This window comes from Loxodonta africana, chromosome 1 (assembly GCF_030014295.1).
Source record: "Loxodonta africana isolate mLoxAfr1 chromosome 1, mLoxAfr1.hap2, whole genome shotgun sequence".
NCBI lineage: Eukaryota > Metazoa > Chordata > Mammalia > Proboscidea > Elephantidae > Loxodonta > Loxodonta africana.
The window spans coordinates 199,264,169-199,288,045 of record NC_087342.1 but is presented as its reverse complement, the minus strand read 5'-3'; positions in this window follow the sequence as shown (position 1 = coordinate 199,288,045).

The following is a 23,877-nucleotide window of genomic DNA, read 5'->3' as shown; positions in this document are numbered from 1 at the left end:
ACCATCCCTATACATGGTTGTGATCCATTGAGTTTTCATTGGCAGTTTTTCAGAAGATTGCCAGGCTTTTCTTCCTAGTCCATCTTAGTCTGGAAGCTCTGCTGAAACTTGTTCATTATTACAGCAACACGAAAGCCTTCACTGACTGACAAGTTGTAGCTGCACATGAGGAGTATTGGCCAGGAATCAAACCCAGGTCTCCTGCATGGTGGCCAGAATTCTACCACTGAACCTCCAATGCCTTTCACATTACTTCACCCCAAGCTATATGGCCTGATAGATGAAGGAAGGGTTTTATAACTGATGCTGTCCTGACTTTGGTGGTGGTATTTTCTTTAATATCTCACCAGGTTTGGTGGGCATATTTAGTTCCTATACTAAATGGCTTATTCTACAGAGGTGGAGCCCTGGTGGCATAGTGGTTAAAAGCTTGGCTGCTAACCAAAAGGTCAGTAGTTGGAATCTACCAGCTACTCCTTGGAAACCCTATGGAGCAGTTCTACTCTGTCCTATGGGGTTGCTATGAATTGGAATTAACTCAACAGCAATGGGTTTGGTTTTGGCTTTATCCTACATAGAGATAGATATAAACAATACTAAATATACATTATCATTTTTTGTTAATATTTTGGGGGGACATTGTCTTAGGCAGAAATCTATTCCAATTTAAGATAGACTTCTGACTAATCTTTTGGAAAATAACCTTCAGTTTGCAAAGGTTAATTCAATCATTTTATCTCATTATTATTACCATTTCCACTTTTTTCCTTTAGCATCCAGATTTCTAAGATTAAGCCTACAAAATAGGAGGTTACCCTTGAGCTATTAAAAAGGGGAAAAAAATCCAAAACCAAGAATGTGATTATAAGTTGTTCTAGCCATGAGAATATTCATGCCTCCAACCCACACACAAGACAAAATTTTATTAGTGTACAGTCTGTACTGTATGCTCTTACATTTTAGTCTGTCATGCTCCAAAAATGTGCTTTTTTCACTTGAGTAAGTAATAAAATCACCCAATGGCTAACATTTTGTGTCAGATTTCCAACACATGGCTATACAAGTTTTGGGAACGGATGACTCCAGCCAAACAACGGCAGAAGTTTACCAGTGACAGCTTCTTTAGCAGGGGTTTGGTGTTTGGGCTCTGTCTCTGTCTGAGAATTTTATCCTTACATGAAGTGTGTCTATTTTTTTTTTTTTAACAAGTTCCAGCAATAATTTTATTCTAGTCTACAGCACGGTTTTTTATGTCTTAGCGGTTTTGACCCTGGGTGGTACAAACGGTGAACATACTCACTGCTAACCCAAAGGTTGGCAGTTCAAGTCCACCCAGAGATGCCTTGGAAAAAAGGCCTAAAAAAATCAGCCATCGAAGACCCTACAGGGCGCAGTTCTACTCTGACACACTTGGGGTGATGGCAGCTGGTGTAGTGTGTGGTTAGTGATTTTGACAGTGTTACTTTTAAGCAGAGACTAAAAAACCTACAAAAGTTAATATGTTAAAAGTAGAAAAGACACAGTAAAACAATAAGCATCTAGATATTTAGAATCACAGCATACAGGGGTGTTTTGGTTGATGTTATCACTGCATATGTTGTCTACTTGAGAATTCACCAGCAAATGCCAGTTTTTTAGCTCCTCATTCCCATTTAATTCACCAAAATCAGAGAGTGCTAAACATACACACACAATAGCCCTCCTTTTAAAGCCAAATCAATACAAAATTCAAATAGAAAGCCTAAATGTGTTGTGAAATAGACAATTCCATCGATCAAGCCCATTACTAGAAAACAGGCAACATCTTAGCATGTTTATTTTAAACTGCGTATGGAGCCCTGGTGACACAGTGGTTAAGAGCTTGGCTGCCAACCAAAAGTTCGGCAGTGTGAATCCACCAGTCATTCCTTAGAAACCTTATGGGGCAGTTCTACTTTGTCCTCTAGGATTGCTATGAGTCAGAATTGACTAGATGGCAATGGGTTTGAGTTTTTTAATTTTTACTTTAAATTTCTTAGAAATACAAACGCATTTGAAGGGAACAAAAGTGCGGTATTTTAGGGTACATCAAGAATAGTTAGGTCTTAGGCTCTATACATATCTGACTGAACACCCTCCAGTCTTCTTAGGTGACGCTTTGAGAGGAAGAATTCGCTTTGACCAGGCATCTAACTCATACTAACATGTGTCAAATAGGTGCTTTCTTTTCTAGCCACAGGCACTTTCTTTTCCATGAACACTTTACTGTGCCAGTGCGTGGCCAGCCTATGCCAGTTGCTGAGTCAAGCTGGAGGCATGCAGAGCAGGATGTCTTCTCCAGTGCCAGTAGCAGGGATTGCTGATGAGAACGTTGCTGTCTGTTGGGCATCCAAGCCTTGCAGGCTTATTCTTTGTCTCCATTTTTGACCACCTGGTGGAAGTAAATTTTGATCCCTGTGTTGGATCAGTTTACTTGGATTCAACAATCAATTTTCTTTCTAGCGAATAGATATGCTCTTTTAACATTGACATTAAATTTCACTTTTTAAACATATTATTCTATTTACAAAATTCTAGGAATTAGGAAACCTATTTAAATGAGGATTTTCTTGCTCCAACTGCAGGCTAAAGAAAAAGTAAAAATTATGGCACACAAGGCAGTATATAACTGTGGACCAAAAATAAATGTGTACTTAATGGCAATGAAAAAAGTTTACTAATACATATTTACAAAGTTGATTATGTTCCTTAGTTAATAATATAGCATTCAATAGTCAAAGATAGAAAGTAATAAATTGCCACATAAATGAAGCATTATAGCAACTAAAAAAAAAAAAATACCTAGCCCTAAATTGATGTTAGGTTAATTGATGCTAGACAGTCTTCGACCAACCACACTGATGCTCAGGAAAGAAGAGAATCAGGGCTCTGTTTCAGTGGCCCCATAGCTTGGACTCAGTTTATTGCCATTAAGAATAGCATGAATGTTCTAGTAATTCGTGGCAACTGAAACTCTAACTGTCCCCTGTGCTCTTAATGCTGATGAGCTGGATCTGCTAGCTCTTCCACCAATAGCTGATTGACTATATATATCTTTTCCCAAGAAAGAGAATCTGAATGGGTTATCCAAGCACTACCCATGACAACGAACTTGTAAGGGGCAGAACTCCAGTATCACACCATGTCTTTGGTCTCTAGAAAGCCTGTAGATGACTGCTTTGGCTCAGATTCCCATCCTGAGTTGATTGAGCTATACCCAGGGAAGAAGAGTCACCTGGGTCAAAGCCCAGTAGACTATGAGTAAGAAACCAGTCATTGGAGTATATGAGCAGGGCTAGACTTCTGGGTCTTTTTAAAAGAAGGTAGGATAACTGCAAGGCTCCCTAAGGGTATGGACTGACTAGTATAAGAAAAATGGGGAAAAAATTCATTATTTAGATATCCACAAGTGCTGCCATCATTTATTTGTGGATAAAAACTATTATCCTTCAATATGCTTTAAAAATTATCTAATTAGCATTTGTTATTCAGAATCAGAATTATCACCACTATCCTTCTCAAATTCTAGAAGGTAAGTAACAATTATTTATTCATTCAACAAGTATTTACTGAATGCATGCCACATGGCAGGCTCTGCTAGATATGGAGCATATACAAAAGAAAAAAATACAAACATAAAGCTTATAGTCCTGTAGTGGATACTGATGTGTAAACAGGCAAATTTAATAGTGTTATATAGGCTATGACAGGGGAAACACAGGAATACTGTTGGATGACATGGGTCAGACATTTTAATGTACCTGGATAATATGGGAAGGCTACCTACAGGTAATTACACATGAACCAAAACCTACCTGACCACCTAAAATTAAGTTGTGAGAGAGAAATAAATGAAGGGTGATGTCCAAGCTCCTGCCTTGAGCAAACAAATGGATGATGGTCCAGTCACTGAAACACATACACAAGGAAAAGCAAGATTTAGAGGAAGGCCTCATATTTAATTTGGACATTGAATTTGAGGTTCTTAAGGAATGCCCATCATTGCAGCCACTGTGTCAGTTCATCTTGTTGAGGGTCTTTCTTTCACCAGCCCTCTGCTTTACCAAGCCTGATGTTCTTCTCCAGGGACTGGTCCCTCCTGATACATGTCCAAAGAACCTGAGACAAAGGCTCACTACCCTCGCTTTTAAGGAGCATTCTGGTTGTACTTCTTTCAAGATGGATTTGTTCATTCTTCCGGTTCAAGCATAGCAACAATTATGAGGATGGCACAGGACTGGTCAGTGTTTCATTCTGTTGTACATAGGGTCTTTAAGTGTCAGAATTGACTTGATGGCACTTAACAACAACAACAATAAAGGAATGTCCAAATGGAGATGATCATAAGTAGATAGGTAAAAAAAAAGTAGATAGGATCATACCATCGCCATCTAGTCGATTCTGACTCTTAGTGACCCTATAGGTAGATACACATTTCTGGATCTCAAGAGAGAGACCTTAGCTGGAGTCAAAGTGCTAGGATTCACCTACCTATAAAATATACTTGACATCATGGCAATAAATAAGATCACCTAGTGAAAGTGAAAAGAATGAAAAAGATACCTAAAAGGCAAAAACCCTGAAGAATATCCTTATGCAAAGGCGAATAGAAGGAACACAAAGAGAAAAAAAAAAAGAAAAAAAGTGGTCAGAGTTGAGACATAACAGGAAAATGAAGGATTGACAAGGACAGTTGAGTGATAGAGATAGAAGCCATATTACAGTGAACTGAGGTGTGAGTGGATAGTGAGGGAGAGACTCAATATGTATTGACTTTTTTTTTCAAAAAAATAATTAGCTGTCAAAGGGATGAAAGAGATAGGGTAACAACTAGGGAAGCAGATAAAAATGAGGAAGATCTGAAAAATGGTTGTCCTGTACATATTTAACTGCTGATGAAAAGATCCAGTACAGAGCAACGAACTACAGATACAGAAGATGGAGTAAACAATGGAGCAAGAATCCTGTAAAAAAAAGATGGCAGGATGGGTTATGATGTTCTTTGTTCTCTAAATTTACCATTAAATTTTGTTTTCCTAAAAGTTAAGGTGTTTATGTGTAATAAAGGAAGTACAGGCTAAATGCAAAAGGGAAAACAAGGTCAATTCGATTCAATTTAAGATTTGTTGTAGTCAGTCAACCATCTCCCGCTGTCTTTCCTCCAGTCCCTCCAGCTGGAGCTCTTCTCTCCATCTGTGCCATAAGTCTGAGTACGGTATGTACTGTACCTGGACTGCTTCAGCATTTTATTATTTGTTAGAATTTTTCCTAGTGCTAGGTCATTTTGGGCAGGAAGTTTTGCCAGTTAGAAAGAGGCAGAAGGAAAAGCAAAAATAATATACTCTATAAAGGGTGATTCTTGTAAGTTGCACATAGCTGTGTTATTTTAAACCAGCTAGTGCTGGGTTAGGTGGTAGCAGCCACATCTACCCCAGAGAGTGTCCCTGAAGAGAAACAGGTATTACAGGAGCCCCAAACAGACCTTGAAATTAGCGTTAGGTGAAAGGACTGTGTAATCCTGCAATAGTCACCGTTACATAACAAGCCAGTTGCTGCCCAGGGATCTGAGAGGTAACTAAATATTATAGCGGCAACTGTTAGCATTGTTGCAGCCAAGGGTCACTGGCTGTTTCCATTATAAACCTTGTTTTGTAGTTAGTTTCTAACCCAGACAGTTTAATTCACATCAGGCTACAACCTGGCATTCAAATTAGAGGCCTAGAAGTACTTTTTTTCTTCAATAATAGAATTTTGAGCTAAAAAGAAACAGAGAGATCACCTTGTCCAGCTTCTATTTTACAGATGAGAAAACAGAGGCATATGGAAGGAGTGGTGCTTATGTAATGTCACACAATTACCTAGAGACAGAACCAAACCTAGGACAAAGGTTTACTGCCTTTGGATTTAAAATACAGACAAAAACTACCCCATGTTAACTTAAATTCTACTATCCCGTGTTAATTTAAATTCTTTTTAATGTAGAGAAGCCATAGGAAACAGGCGTTGAGTTTTGACATTCACCGGGGATCCTTCTTGATATGGTGAAGTGCGTTGACCAGGGAAAGACAGATGTAGCACAAAAGAAAGGGCTCTGTTGTGACTATTTTGCATTTTTGTATCCCTTTCCCCCAAGGACTATCAATTGTCTCTTCAATAGAGTCTTTCAATATCCTGAAAGAAATGGTTGTGAAACCATTGATAAATGGGGAACTAGTTTACTACATTGCCATGGTCATAAAATGAATCATAAATTGAATCAGAAAAGAAAGAAGATTTATGGAGCCAGGATCATGTTTCTACAAAACCACAACTGGTTGAAAAGTGAGTTCAATCATTCAACTGAGCAATCGTTTCATCTCCATAATATGAAAAGAAAATTGTTTTGGTGGCAAAGAAGACATTCAAGCGGCCAACAAACTCATGAGGAAATGCTCGCAATCACTAGCCATTAGAGAAATGCAAATCAAAGCCACAGTGAGATACCATCTCACCCCAGCATTACTGGCACAAATAAAAAAAACAGGAAATAACAAATGTTGGAGAGGCTGCGGGGAGATTGGAACTCTTATGCACTGCTGGTGGGAATGCAAAATGATACAGCCATTTTGGAAAACAATATGGTGCTTCCTTAGAAAACTAGAAATAGAAACACTGTATGATCCAGCAATCCCACTCCTAAGAATATATCCTAGAGAAATAAGAGTAGTCACAGGAATAGACATATGCACACCATGTTCATTGTAGCACTGTTCACAATAGCAAAAAGATGGAAACGACCTAGATGCCCATCAATAGATAAACAAACTATGGTACATAAACACAATGGAGTACTACACAACGATAAAGAACAATGATGAATCTGTGAAGCATCTCATAACATGGATGAATCTGGAGGGCATTATGCTGAGTGAAATAAGTTATCACAAAAGGACAAATACTGTATGAGACCACTACTGTACTGAAAAGTTTTACACTAAAAAGAAACAATCTTTGATGGTTATGAGGGAGGGGAAGGTGGGGATGGAAAAGCACTTAATAGACAATAGCTAAGTGGTAACTTTAGTGAAGGGTAAGACAGTACACAATAAGGGAAGCCAGCACAACTTGCACAAGGCAAGGTCATGGAAGCTCCAGACACACAGCTTAACTCCCTGAGGGACCAAATTGCTGGGCTGAGGACTGTGGGGACCATGGTCTCGGGGAACAACTAGCTCAACTGGCATAACATAGTTTATAAAAAAAATGTTCTACATTCTACATTGGTGAGTAGCATCTGGTGAGAAAGCCTGTGAGCAGCCATCCAGGATACTCCACTGGCCTCACCCCTTCAGGAGCTAGGAAGAATGAAGAAAACTAAAGATACAAGGGAAAGATTAGTCCAAAGGACTAATGGACCACATCTACCACGGCCTCCACCAGATTGAGTCCAGCACAACTAGATGGTGCCTGGCTACCAGCACTGACTGCTCTGACGGGGATCACAACAGAGGGTTCTGGACAGAGCTGGAGAAAAATGTAGAACAAAATTCTAATCTGAAAAGAAAGACCAGATTTGCTGGCCTGAGAGAGACTGGAGGAACCCTGATAGTATGGCCCCTAGCCACCCTTTCAGCTCAGTAATGATTCACTCCTGAGATTCACCCTTCAGCCAAAGATTGGACAGGCCCATCCAGCAAAATGAGACTAAAGGGGCACACCAGCCCTGGTGCAAGGAGTGGAAGGCAGGAGGGGACAGGAAAGCTGGTAATAGGGAACCCAAGGTTTAGAAGGCAGAGTGTTGACATTTCGTGGGGTTGTTAACCAATGTCATAAAACAGTACGTGTATTAACTGTTTAATGAGAAACTAGTTTGTTCTGTAAACCGTCATCTAAAGTACAATTTTAAAAAATGTGGAAAAAAATTATTTGGTGGATTGTTTTTCTCTGATAATTTCCAGCAATTATTCTGTCAATATTAGACAAAGTCAGAACGTTTGAAATAAGTGGAGTAATGCCATTTTCTTGAACTATATATCAAATCTAGTTGGCTGGAGCTAGAAATCACAGAGGATGATAGATGATAGGTCGATTGATCGATCAATAGATTGATCGATAGATTTTGACTTCATGCATATCAAGCTAGGTTTCCTGAAATCCTACCCAGAAGAGCATTGTACATCGATGATACCATGGCTGAGAATTTAAAAGTGGCCTGCTTTCTAGCCCCAGGCCTCAAAGAGGAATACTGTATTATGGCATTGGAGTGGGACTATTTTAAAGTTCATGGCATAAAATCAGAATTTGAATTTTAAAACCCAGTGTGGTACCCAAAGTAGAGTTAATACTTCCCCCCTCCCTATCTTCACCTCTTTCTTGACACCCGAGACCTCTGGAACTTTTTTTGAACATGTCTGTCTTTCCTCCACTAGATTTTAAGTGTCTTTGAGTACAGGGACCACACACTGTGGACCGAGCCATAGTGCTTTTCATATGAAATATACACAATCAATATTTATATCATTTGTGATGTTATTTCCTTGGAGATATACCTGTACAGAGTATAGGACTATTGTATTAACATTTGTCATCTCCTGTTCCTTGAGAAAAACATCATGCTTAGTAAAGCAGAGGGTCAGCAAAAAAGAGGAAGACCCTCAACAAGATGGATTGATACAGTGGCTACAGTAATTTTCTCAAACATAGCAATGACTGTGAGGATGGTGCAGGACTGGACAGTGGTTTGTTCTGTCATACATAGAGTCACTGTGAGTCAGAACTGACTTGATGGCACCTAACAACAACAACATTTCCTGTAGAAGTATACGATGACAAATTGAGTTAAGCCCATTATAAAACAGGAGAAAGAAGAATGCTGAGGAATCTTAGAATTTAGCTTTTGTTTACAAGAAATCAGAAATGAAGTGGAAGATAGAAATTAGAATTCCTAGAGTATAATTTGATAAACTTGATGCAACCAAGAAATTTTGTCTGTTGTTTCTGGTATATTTTTTTTTAGTAACTTTATGCTAATTTTTTACTTTTATTTCTTGAATTAAGATGTTACATCATGATATCATTTTGTTTATACCTTCTGTTTGTGGTTACTATTATTCTACAAGTTTATGACATTGACAGTCTGAAATTCCTATAAACCAGGAAAACCATACCAAGGAAGTGGGTGGTAATTGGCAAAAGGAAAACATAATATGGAGAGAATTAGTCAAAGGCTGTTGTAATAATTTGGCTCAGTAAGAAGGGTTCATTTGTTTCAAATTTCTTGTCTAATGTATTATAACATTATTGGAGATGACTTCATAGGTCAAGTGTCACTAAGAAACCTCATATTTTTATTTAGCATGAAGAGATCCAAACTTGCCATAAAGTCAATATTTATCAGGGTCACTTCATTTAATATTTTTATTTTCTCCATAACCTAATGCCCATTTCAGGAGTTGACAGCTTTAGTCAGTGGTTTAGTTTCCTCATTTTGTGGAAAATGGTGTGTACCAACATATTTTCTTGTTGCTAAGGGTGAGACTAGGTTAAAGGTGCTTGTTCACTGAATAGCATGTTTCTGTGGTTTAAAAGTACAGGTATTAGTAGACTCCTTGGCATTACCTTCAGACTTCAGTGGTTTTAGGAGTTTGGTGTCACCAGGTTGAGCATTTATATCTTATATGAAGCATGTGTCTTCAAGAAAAATCCATGTGCAGACACTCAAATTGCATAACAAAAACCTCAGTGCATTGCAGGAAACTTGACACAGCAAAATTCTTTGTGCTATTTGGTTTCAAAGCCATGAAAAAGGAAAACTGGTTTAAGATGAAATGAAAACTATGGGGAATCCTTGTTATAAATCTGAACTCAAATCAGCCCTTGAAGAAGTTGGACATAATGATCCATCTGCCCAAACCACAATTATCTGTCTCTTGTGTGTATCTTCCTAAGCATTGCTCTTCTGTTAACACAGAAGTGTCAGAAAATGCATGAAATTCCTTGCTTACCACATTTCTGGCCTTATAAAATTCCTTCTGTGATTTCTAAAAACCTCTGTAATTTCCACAATGCTGAGAAATAATTCTATAATTAAATGTGCCGAAAGAGAAATCATACAACTTAACTACTCAACTAGATACACACATATGGACACTCACATTTTTTATATACAAGGTAAATATATTTGCCCCAACTTCCTCTTCAAATATTTAGAATTTTTCCATCTTATATTATATTCCACTAGCCTATTACTCCACCACTTATCTGTCAATTTGTTGTATTGTGGTGGCCTGTATGTTGCTACGATGCTGGAAGCTATACCACGGGTATTTCAAATACCAGCAGGGTCATCCATGGTGGACAGATTTCAACGGAGCTTCCACAGTAAGGCAGGCTAGGGAGAAAAGCCTGATGAGCTACTTCTGAAAATTAGGCCACGAAAACCTATTGATAACAACAGAATACTGTCTGATACAGTGCTAGGAGATGAGCCCTTAGCTTGAAAGGCAATCAAAATACACAATGGCTGCAACAGTGGACTCGAGCATACCAACGATCGTGAAGATGAGGACCAGGAAATGTTTTATTCTGTTGGACATGGGGTTGACATGAGTAGGAGACGACTAGATGATAACAACAAAAACAACACCCTATATTACTAATACTACAAAAAAAAAAACCTTATATATGTATGATAATTTAATATTCAAAACATTTTTATGTCTATCATCTCATTTTTATCTCTTTGTCTTTTTGCTTCTCATGCTGGGAGATTTCCTTGATGTGACTTTATTTTCCAGGTTACCAACTCTTTCTCCATGACTATTATATTACTCAGTCCTTCAATGAATACTTTTTATTTTCACAGTTATGATTTTAAAATATTTCTATTTTGACAAGCATTGTTTTAAATTCCAAGGATTCTTTTGGTTTTCTTATTGTTCTTTTTTCATAGCAGTTTATTTTTGTTTTATTGATGTAATATCTCTGGAATCTTGTTGGAGGGTTGTTTTAAATTTCCCTTTTATAGGAATTCTTCTTTTTCCCCCCCTAGGGAATTGGTTTCCCTCTTTCTTGTTGCTTTTTCCTCAGTCTTTGATCATATGTAGTTATACGTTTATGTATATAAATGAAGGACAAAAGGGGAGGAGAGAGAAAAATGAGGAAATGGTATGCTGATTTCTCCAAGGGATTATTATTCCTTCCAGCATTTGTTTTGTGGAAGAGGGAAAGCTGTGACTCACCCATGGGTGGAGTCTAAAGTGGAGGTCAGTTTGACACCCTAAATCTGTACACTTCAGGTCAGCAATTCCATTTCTAGATCTTCATACTAAAGGGATAAACAAAGGTGTGTACAAAGGACTAGGTTCAAGAATGTTTCATCAGGTTCGTAAAAATGCAAGGTTGAAAGTATGAAATGTGTAAATTGGTGTGTTGGATAAATAAATTATGGTGATTAAGGTAATGTAAAGTAACGTAATCCTTAGAAGTTATGTCTTAAAATACTATTTCAGAAGGAAATGCTCACAGTACAATGGTAGTGGAAACAGCAAAATGACTGATAACCATAAATATATGGTCCTATTTAAAAAAATAAAATGAGAGAAATTATTTTTTTCATGTGTGTGTGTATGTGAAAGAAATACACCAAAGTATTAACAAAGGTTATCGTTGATAGTGAGAACATTGTGGCTGTTGTTTTGTTTTGTTTTGTTTTAACAGAGGGCTTCTCTTATTATAATATATAACTTATAATGTTTTATTACGTACTACTTACTTTTTTTTTTTACTTACTACATAAAACATATGTAATATGTATCTAAGTTCTGACGAATAATAATAAAATAAAGAACAATTGCCAGATTTATAAGCTGGGGTATTACCAACAGCTTCGAAACTACCTGTGTACACTTGATTATTTTTCCATATATTATCCCGTCTCCAGAGGTAACCACTTTCCTGAATTTGGGGTTCATTGTTCTTTTTCTTTTTTCTTAAGTTTTCCAAAATACATTCCTTAACACTGCATTGTTATTTTTTCTTGTTTTTTGAGCCTTATAAACTTGAATCAAGTTATATGTAATCTTCTATTTTCTCCACATGTCACGTTCAAAACGTCATCATTTTAACTGTTGTAAAATATTCCATTGTGTAACTATGCCTCTATTTATTTATCATACCTTCTGTTCCTGGACATTTGAGTTTCATATATTTTCTGTTATATGAATAATGCTGCAACGAAAATTATGGTGCCTGTCCCCAGGCCCTGTGAACACATGTAAAGATTTCTCTAGTCTGTAAAGTGGAGTGGATTTCTGGGGCATGTGCTAATTTATTTGTATATTTCAGTGTTAAATTATTTTCCAATTACTCTCCCAACACCAATGCATAACAATTTCCATGGCTCACATCCTTGCTGATGAGAGTCATTGTCATACTTAAACTTTGCCCATCTAATGGATATAAAATAGTCTCCCATTGTACTGTTAAATTGCAATCCCTTATTGTTACTGATTTAAGCATCTTTGCATATTTTATTGGCCATATGATTTTCTTCTTGCGAAAAGAATCCTTTGACAGTCTTACATGTGGCTGATGTCTTCTCCTAATTTATGACTTATGTTTTTACTTTTTGTGGTGTCTTATAATGAACAGTAATTCATTTTAATGAGTCAAAATTACCAAACTTTATTTTTTAGTTGGTACCTGTTATGGATTGAATTGTGTCCCCCAAAAATGTGTATCAACTTGGCTAGGCCATGATTCCCAGTATTGTGTGGTTGTCCCCCATTTTGTCATCTGATGTGATTTTCCTATGTACTGTAAATCCTACCCTCTATGATGTTAATGAGGCAGGATTAGAGGCACTTATGTTAATGAGGCAAGACTCAATCTACAGGATTAGATTGTATCTTCAGTCAAACTCTTTTGAGATATAAAAGAGAATTAAGCAGAGAGGAGAGGGGCCTCATTACCACCAAGCAAGAAGGGAAGAGCCAGGAGCGGAGCATGTCTTTTGGACCCCAGGTCCCTGCACTGAGAAGCTCCTAGATCAGGGAAAGATTGATGATGAGGACTTTCTCCCAGCGCTGGGACAGATAGAAAGTCTTCCCCTGGAGCTGGTACCCTGAATTCAGACTTCTAGCCTTCTAAACTGTGAGAGAATAAATTTCTGTTTGTTAAAGCTACTCACTTATGGTATTTCTGTTACCGCAGAACTAGGTAACTAAGACAGAAATTTGGTACAGAGAGTGGGATGCTGCTCTAACAGATACCTACAATGTGGACGTAGTTTTGGAATTGGGTAATGGGTAGTGGCTGGAAGAATTCTAAAGTGCCTAATAGTAAAACTTAGTTTGCCTAAAAGAGATTGTTGGTGGAATTATGGACATCGAAGACAATTTTTGTGAGGGCTCAGAAGGAAGTGAGGAGAGCTATAACACTGGAGATGGCACAGATGGTGAGAAGCAGCAGAAAAAAAATTGCAGCAGCAGAACCAGGAGACCGGTGTGTGACAGTGCAGGAGCTGACCCACGGAGCAAGAGAGTCAACTGCCTTTGGGAAGGAGGCTTTCTGGTAGAGTAGTGTACCTCTGGGCACTTATCAGTGAAGCTAAGGCTTGCCAACCCATGGATCAAGAGAGCTAAGTGCCTTCCAGCTGAGGTTTACTGACAGAGTGGGATACCTCCAGGCACTTATTGGTAGAGCTAAAGAGGTTTGCAATACTTGCCCAATCAGGAAAGAAGCTGGGCCAGCCCAAGAGGCCTGAGGGGACAATGGACAGAGAAACCAAGAGACCAGGAGGCAGAAGCTGAAGAGGCAAGGATCACAAGAAGCAGTTCAAAAGGGTAGGGCCAAGACCTCTGGGGTCTCAGAGGGTGGAAACTTGGCCTGCTGGGTATCAAAGGTTGGGATCATAGCCTCCTAGATTTCAAAGAGTCATATCTTTACCATCTTGGTTCTGGAGTATGGAGCTGCCTTTCACAAGTGCCAGTGGGATGGGGCTAGAACCACTACCCAAAGTTGAGGGGGTGGGGTTTCCATGCCCAAGGGGCACAAGAATGGGGCTTGCCAGGGCTAAGGGGGTGGGGTCACCACCCAGATGGGCTAGGAGAATGTGGCTGCCCAAAGCAGAGGGAACAGAGTTGCTGTTCCAGTGGGCCTGGAAGGTGGAGCTGAAGCCCAGGGCTGAAGGGCCTCCACCCAGAGTCTGGAAAGTATGGCCAACAACCAGAGTCTGGAGGGTAGGGCCATTGCCTAAACAGTCTCGGAGAACAGAGGATTAGTTTCAAGGCTTGAGAACTAATGTAATCTGTTCTGCTGGGTTTTGGACTTGCTTGGTGCCTGTTATTCCTTCTTTCTCTCCAATTTCTCCCATTTGTGATGGAAATGTATACCTTGTGCCTGTTCCACCATTGTACTTTGGAAGCAGATAAGTTGTATTCTAGATTTCACAGATGAAGAGGAATTTTACCCTAGGATGGAATTTGCACTTGGCGTTGATTTAAAACTTTCAAAATGATGTGACTGCGTGAATGCGTTTTACATGTGGCAAGGATATGAATTTGGGGGGGCCAAAGGGTAGAATACTATGAATTGAATTGTGTCAACTTGGCTAAGCCATGATTCCCAGTATTATGTGGTTGTCCACCATTTTTTCATCTGCTGTGATTATCCTGTGTGTTGTAAATCCTAACCTCTGTGATATCAACAAGACAGGATTAGAGGCAGTTATGTTAATGAGGCAGGGATCAATAGGATTAGGTTGTATTTTGAGTCAATCTCTTTTGAGATATAAAAGAGAGAATCAAGCAGAGGAGAGGAATCTCATTACCACCAAGCAAGAAGAGCCAGGAACAGAGTGTGTCCTTTGGACCGAGGTCCCTTCGCTGAGAAGCTCCTAGACCAGGGAAGATTGATGACGAGGACCTCCCCCCAGAGCTGACAGAGATAGAAAGCCCTCCTCTGGAACTGGCACCCTTACTTTGAACTTCTAGCCTTCTAAACTAGAGGGAGTAAATTTCTGTTTGTTAAAGCCATTCATTTTTTTTTATTATAGCAGCACTAGATAACTAAGACTGTACTTTCTATGTCTTGTTGAAGAAATTCCTCCCTACCTCCAAAGTTATAATTAATCTGAAGTGGATTTGTGGGAATTGTGTAAAGTAGGGATCAAGTTCATTACTTTTCAAAATAGATGAGCCACAGTTCTCTCTTTTCCCATTGATCTGCTTCCATGATTATTTAGCATTTTTCATAAATACTTTGGTCTATTTTTGGTCTCTCATTTCCACTGTCACTATCTTTTAAATTTATGAACCAATTACCATACTGTATTAATTACCATAGGTTTTTAATAAATCTTGATTATCTGGTGGGGAAAATACCCTCACATTATCTTTTTCTCAATCATGTCTTAACTAATCTTAAGCCTTTTCTTTCCCTCAAATTTCAGAATCAGCTTCTCAAGTTTCTAAAAAAAAAAAGAATTTAAATTGAAATTACATTTAGCAGTTTAAGGGTAGTGATTTTCTTATAATAGAAAATCATCCTTAAGGGTAGCAAAGTTCTTAATTTATTTAGGTCTTCTTTAATGTCTCTCAATAAAATTTAAGTTTTTTTTTTCTATAAAGAGCTTATAAATCTTGTTAGATATATTTCTATACATTTTATACTTTATGTTGATGTAGTAAATGGTGTCTATTTTAAAATTACATTTCCAACTATTTGTTGCTAGTGTACATAGTTTTTTGTATACTAATTTTTTCTAAGCACTTATCATATTGTCTTATTAATACTGTAGATTCTTTGGAGTTTTTGATCTGTAGATAATGAAGATTTGTATTTTTTTTTCTCCCTCAAACCTTTCTTTTGTCTTATGTTACTGTTTTAGACATACACATTGAATGAGGGTGGTTTTGTTTCTGATTTTAAAGTGAGCACTTTTAACATTTCACCTCAAAGATTTATTGTGGTTTATTTACTGATCGCTTTCATCAGATTGGAGCCCTGGTGATACAATGGTTAAGGTCAGCAGTTTGAATCCACCAGCCGCTCCTTGGAAACCCTATGGAGCAGTTTCACTCTGTCCTATAGGGTTGCTATGAGTTGGAATCAACTTGATCGCAATCAGTTTTTTTTTTTTTTTTGGTTCATTAGATTATGGAAATTCTCTACTATTCCTAGTTTATTAAGACTTTTTAAAATCATAACTGCTAATTTTAACGTTTTTTAATCTACTGAGATAATTATACTACATCTATCCTTTTTTCTCTTAATATGGTGAATTACATCCATAGATTTTCTTGAAATATTTAACAATGTTGAATTGATCATAATATGATCATAGATTAAGATCGCCAAAGTATTATTTTGCCAAAATATTGTTTAGGACATTTTCATCTGTGTTTTGACTTCAAATGTTCCATACTCACATTTATTCAGTGTGGAAGGCAGAATAATGCCCAGTCTTCCACCCCCCAAAAAGAAGTCCACATCTTAATCTCTGGTTCTGTGAACATGTTACGTTACATGGAAAAAGAGACTGCAGATGTGATTAATGTTAAGGATCTTGAGATGGGAAGGTTATCCTGGATTATCCAGGTAGGCTCTATCTAATCACATGAGTCCTTAAACCAAATCAAACCCAACCTGGTACCGTTAAGTTTATTTCGACTCAAAGCGATCCTGTAGGACAGAGTAGAACTGCCCCATAGGGTTTCCAAGGAGCAGCTGGTGGATTTGAACTGCCATCCGTTTGGTTAGCAGCTGAGCTCTTAACCACTGCACCACCAAGGCTTCAAGTCCTTAAAAGCAGAGAACATTTCCCAACTGTGGAGAAATAGAGCCCCATAAGCAGGACTCAGCCAGCCCACTGTTGCTGGAGGAAGGCAGCCATGAACCAAGGAATAAAGGTGGCCTCTAGAAACTGAATCTGGCCTAAAGACTCAGGAAGGAATGCAGCTCTCCTGACACCTTGATCTTAGTCTGGTGAGACATGTGTTAGACTTCTGACCTCTAGCACTGTAAAATAATAGATGTGTGCTATTTGTGATAACAGCAATAGAAAACTAATACATTGAGTTTTGTATTAAGGTCATACTTGAGCTGAGGTTATTTTCCCTCTTCTTCCATTCTCTGGGGAATTTGTACAATATCATAGTGCTATATTAGTAGAAAACTTAGTATACTGTTTTATTTTAAATTACTCGGATATGCTGTTGGCTTTGTATGGGTTTTTAAAAATACTGGTTTCATTTCTAAATTGTTATAAGATTAGTCTTAATGTTATTACTATCAGATGAAACTAATTATTATAAAGACTATTCTTTTTGTATGTTACTTTTCTTCCAGGAATTTTCTGATTTTCCTGTAGCCAAATTTAGTGGCTAATAATATTCTGATATCATCTTTTAATCTCTGCTCTATCTGTAGTTACATCTTCTTTTCTATTCCTAATACTTTCTACTTGGTTCTATCTTTTTTTTATTTTACTTGAAAAAATTACCAGAATTATGACGATTTTGTACATAAAATTTTTCCAATTTCTTTGCTTTTATGCATATTTTGGTCTTCCTTTAGAAATCATTTTGTCTTATGCCAAAGAACATACCTTAGAAGTTATTTTACTGAAGTTCTACTGTTGGTGAATGCTCTGTTTTTATATATGGAAAAATGTCTTTATTTTGCTCTTATCATTGAAAGAGAGTTTGGCTGGTTACACAATTCTTGATTGACAATTTTATCATTTCACTGCGTCCTGGTTTTTGTCATGGCTGTTGAGATGTCTACTGATAATTTAATGGTTTGTTTATAGATGTGTTTATTCTCTCTTGCTGCTTTTAAGAGCTTCTCTTTGTCTCTGGAGTTCTAAAGTTTTAGTGCAAGGTGATAGTTATTCATTCATTTTTATTTATTCAATATGATATGCACAGTGCTTCCTCTATCTGTAGAGTCTTTCATCATTTCAGAAAAGTTATCATTACCTTCTAAAAAATTGTCTTTTCTGCATTATCTCTATTCCTCTCAAACCTTGCTAAGACAAAATTTGGGTCCTTTTATTCTACCTCTCACATCTCTTAATGTCTCTGTAATAATTTGCTTTTCCTTTTGTCTTTGTACTGCATTTTTCAGTATTTTTTATGATGAAACTTCTAGTTTACTGACTCTTCATCTGTGTCTAATCTAGTCATTTATTAAGTTTTTTAAATTGTAGTAAAATATGTATAACATAAAATTTGCTATTTTAACCATTTTTAAGTATGCAATTCAGTGGCATTAATTACATTCACAATGTTGTGCAACCTTCATCACCATCTATTTCCACAATTTTTCATCAACCAAAACAGAAACTTTCTACCTGTTAAGCAATAACTCCCCATTTCCCCTTTTCCTTCAGCTCCTGGTAACCTCTAATCTACTTTATGCCTCTATGAATTTGTTTATGCTAGATACTTCACCCAAGTGGAATCATACAATATGTGTCCTTTTGTGATTGGCTTATTGAATGAACTTGTAGAAAATCAATTAGCCATAGATGTATGGATTTATTTCTGGACTCTGAATTCTATTCCGTTGGTCTATGTGTCTGCCCTTATTCCAGTGCCACTGTTTTGATTACTGTAGCTTTATTGTATGTTTTGAAGGCAGGAGGTTTGAGTTCTCTAACTTTGTTCTTTTTCAAGATTGTTTTGTCTATTTGGGGCTCTTTGCAATTCAATATGAATTTGAAGATCAGCTTTTCCATTTCTGCAAAAATATTGGGATTTTGATAGGAATTGTGGTGAATCTATAGATAGCTTGGGGCAATATTGGTATCTTGATAATGTTAAGTCTACCAATCCATGAACATGGAATGTCTTTCCATTTATTTAGGTCTTTAATTTCTTTCGGCAATATTTTGTAGTTTTCATGTATAAGTCTTTAACCTCCTTGGTTAAGTTTATTCCTAGGTATTTTATTCATTTAGATGATATTGTAAGTGGAATTGTTTTCTTATATTCCTTTTTGGATTATTACATGTGTACAGGAGAATAACTGATTTGTGTGTGTTGATCTTATACTCTGAAACTTTGGCAAGTTTATTTTTCTAGAAGCTTATTTGTGGATTCTTGAGAATTTTCTATACATCATGTCAATGTCATCTGTCTTTTATTTCTTTTTCTTACCTAATTGCTCTGATTAGGACTTTCAGTATGATGTTAAATACCAATGGTGAAAGTGGGCTTTCTTATTTTGTTCCTGATCTTAAAGGAAAGCTTTCAATCTTTCACCACGGAGCTGACATTTGCTGTGAGTCTTTCATAACCCCCTTTATCATATTGAGGAATTTCCCCTCTATTTCTAGTTTGTTGAATAGTTTTATCATGAAACCCATGGCACTGAATTCTGTAAAATGCCTTTTCTGAGTAAATTGAGAAGATCACATTTTTTCCCCTTCCTTCTATTAATGTGGCATATTACACTTAATTGTGATCATGAGGAGCCTGTACATACATCTGTACATATATTAAGAGGAAGTTGTTTGAACAGAACAAGAGGACACTGTGTGATTTAAAGTCAGGAAAGGTGTGTGTCAGGGTTGTATCCTTTCCCCATACTTATTCAGTCTCTATGCTGAGCAAATAATCCAAGAAGCTGGACTATATGAAGAAGAACAGGGTATCAGGATTGGAAAAAGACTCCTTAACAATCTGCATTACACAGATGACACAACCTTATTTACTGAAAGAGAAGAGGACCTGAAGCACTTACTGATGAAGATAAAAGACCAAGGCCTTCATTATGGATTACACCTCAACATAAACAAAACAAAAATCCTCACAACCAACAAACAACATCATGATAAATGGACAGATGATTGAAATTGTCAGGGATTTCATTCTACTTGAATCCACAATCAACATCCAAGGAAGCAGAGTCAAGAAATCAAATGACACATTGCAGTAGGCAAATCTGCTGCAAAACACCTCTTTAAAGTGTTAAAAAGCAAAGAAGTCACCTTGAAGACTAAGGTGCACCTGACCTAAGCCATGAGGTTTTCAACTGCCTCACATGCATGCAAAAGCTGGACAATGAATAAGGAAGACTGAAGAATTCACAACTTTGATTTGTGTTGGCAAAGAACACTGAATATACCATAAAAAAAAAAAGACTGCCAAAAAATATATATTTTTCTTGGAAGAAGTACAACCAGAACACTCCTTGGAAGCAAGGATGGTGAGACTACATCTCACATACTTTGGACATGTTATCAGGAGGGATCAGTTCCTAGAGGAGGACCTCATGCTGGGTAAAGTAGAGGGTCAGCGAAAAAGAGGAAGGCTCTCAACGAGATGGATTGACACAGTGGCTACAACAATGGGCTCAATGATTGTGGGGATGGCGCAGGATCCGGCAGTGTTTTCTTCTGTGGTACGTAGAGTTAGTGTGAGTTGGAACCAACCCGATGGCACTGAACAACAACAATATTACATTGATTGATTTTCTTATATTGACCCACCCTTGCATTCCTGGGATAAATCCACTTGGTCATAGTGTATAATTCCTTTAGTAGCTGTTGGATTCTGTTTGTCAGTATTTTGTTGAGGATTTCTGCATCTATATTCATAAGGGATATTAGTTTGTAATTTTTTTTTCTTGCGATATTTTTATCTGGCTTCAATATCAGGGTAAGGCTGGCCTCAAGAATGAGTTAGAAAGGGTGCCCTTCTTTTTTATTTTTTGGAAGCATTTGAGAAGGATTGCTGTTAATTCTTCTTTTAATGTTTGGCAGAATTCATCCATAAAGCCATCTGGTCCTGAATTTTTTTGTTGTTGTTGAAAGATTTTTGATTACTGAATCAACTCCTTAATTTGTCATAGGTCTTTTTAGATTTTTCATTTATTCTTGAGTCAGTTTTTGTAGTTTGTGTGTTTCTAGGAATTTGTCTATTTCATCTAGGTTATCTAATTTGCTGGCGTGTAATTGTTCATGTAATTTTTTTTTTTAATTGTTCATAGTAATCTCTTATAATCCTTTTTATTTCTGAAAGGTCAGTGATATGTTCCCACTTTCATTTCTGACTTTAATTATTTGCATTATCCAATAAGTTTTTAACTTTGTTCTTAAAGATCATATTTTTGTTCTTAAAGATTCATTTATTTTCCAAATCTATCTGGTAGTTTAAAAAGCACTTTATCTTTTGTTTTAAAATATTTTATACATATATCCCATATCTGATAATTTGAATATCTTCTGTCTTTGGAATCTATATCTACTATTTGTTCAGTCAATTGACTCTCACTAATGATAGTTGGTTTCCTTTTGTTGTGATCTTTGCTCAGAGACCATATTTGATTGACATATATCGGTAAAATTTCTGAGGCCTTGAATTTCCTCCAGAGATACTGTTTTTTACCTGTCAGTTGAACAGATATTTAAAAGTGTTAATACCCAGTGCTGACTCTGGTTTTGCTGAAGGAGAAAAATTTGAATAGTTATTTATTGTTAGGATTGAAGATATTAAATTTCAAGGTTTATTATAAGCCAGACATTGTATTAGTAGAGAATTTAACAAAGGGTCTTAATACTTTTTTGATGCTACCAAGAATGTTCAAACTACTATCAGTGAATTTATAGAATAAATTAGTGAAGTCTTAGAATGAGTTCATTATTACCAGATGGGGAATCTCAATCTCATACAATAAATATAATTGAAAACAAGTGAATACATTTTTTTTTTTACAAGAAACATTAACAAATATACTTTCTTATTTAAAACTCATAAACTTGGGATTATAGGCAAAAAGTCCTTGGAATCTTTTAATAATACAGAAAAATCCTTTGTCCTCCTTTTTAAATAAACTTAGAAACTCAAATTTCACGATGACATGATACAGGATGAGTGTAGAATTATCTCAAATTTTATGGTAACAAGCATAAAAACATTCCCTACCTTTTTCTTATTTATGTGGGAAGACATAATGGCTATATGAGAGCTCTGTCTTTCCAAACAGCTACATTAACTGTCTTACCAGTATGTTTAAGGTTTTATTAAACTTCTTATTAAATTCTACAGTGTTTATCTCTAGTTACATTTTCTAGAAAAGGTTAAATTAAAGAATATGAAGCTTATCATTTATTTGTTTCACAATAGGGAGCTAAGTTACTCTTGTGCAGAAAATGTTGATTGTCACAGCTCTTTGATAGAGAAAGCTGACAGAAATATATTAAAAGTAAACATATGCACTCCTACCTAATAATTCCTCTTGGAAAACTATCCAATAAAAATAACTAAACGGTACATGAGAAAGACTATTACACCAGCTTGTAGTATTTAAAAAACAAGAATGCCCACCAATAGGGGAAGTAGCTGAATAAATTTAAGTATATTCAAAACATGGAATGTGTTGGGAGACAATTCTCCATGGATCACTTACATTTTGGCACATCTTGGGAACAGAGGCACTCGCTTTTTCTGGACTATCTTTTCTAGGATGTTTGTATAATGAATAATGTTGGATGACATAGTGTCTCCCCCAGAGCAAAGGACAGACATGTTTACCGCTCATTATATTCCTCTTCCCCATACTAGGGGTTCCTCTCCTGCAATGCAAATCACTGCATGTGCAGACATCCATCTGGGCCCTTGTGTGGCACCTCCACAGGACTTGCAAGGTGATGTTTATACTGCATGTGCTACCATGGGTAATAATATCCTTTCTCTTTAGGAGTCTTGTGTCATCTTTTAGCATGCTAAAAGTGTGCCAGTCTCATGTGTTAGCTCGCAAGTAAGGTAACATTTCAGTCCTTTCAGTTCTGGTGACAAAAATGGGTCACTAACAGAGATATGGCTTTCTGGATGAGAAAGGACATGCCCTATAGGCCAGGTTTGAGAATATAACAAGATTCTCTGGCATAGTAAATGCTGGATGACAGGAGGTGTAGTAAGAATCTCCTACCATCCAACCTGTTAAGGGATGTTTAGAGGCTGAGAAGTAAGAGGTAGGATTGAAACAAGTTGCCCAAATGACACCTTGGTTTTTTCTTACTCTGTTCTGGGAGAGTGAATGAGGGGAAGGTATCATGACAATAGGTCAGCAAGCCTGCAGCCCCAGGTGAAAGGCAGTACAGCTATGAATGATGGACCAAATAGTCTTCAAAGAGAAAATAAACGGGGTCAGCAATGAGGGTATTGCTATTTGATATAGAGCTTTGGGTAGACCAAAACAAGCGAAGTTCTTTTGGTTGAGCTACAAGCAAGTAGCTATTCAAAAACACATGTGAGTGCAAAGCCTTGCTTACTGGCTTGGAGATCCTCTCCCCTTCCAGGCTCAGTCATTCCTCTCTCCCCCTCTCCCCTGACCTCAGCTTCTTTACAGAGAGCTCTCCCTCTCCCCCAAAAGACCAAAGGTCATATATACCAGTCTCATTTTGGTGCAGAACTCTTTTGGATACAAGTGCCTAAGTTGCCATCTTACCCAGGCTTGGGTGGGAAAATAGTCACCCAGATTTAATGAATGGGGTTTGAGTATGGTTCACAGTGGGGAACCAAAACCAAAACCAAACTCAGTGCCACCGAGTCGATTGCAACTCATAGCGACCCTATAGGACAGAGTAGAACTGCCCCATAGGGGTTCCAAAGCTGTAATCCGTATGGAAACAGACTGCCACATCTTTCTCCTGTGGAGCAGCTGATGGTTTCAAATCACTGACCTTTTGGTTAGCAGCCAAGCACTTAAACCACTGCACTACCAGGGCTCCTATTCACAGTGGGGAAGGAAAGCAAATTGTGACCTTTCAGGTTGAGCCATTTAGGCAAATTCAATGTACTGATGTTGCTGTGCATCTGAATGTACATCCTCATCCCAAAAGTTCCAGGGGGGTTATCCTAGTCAAGGAAG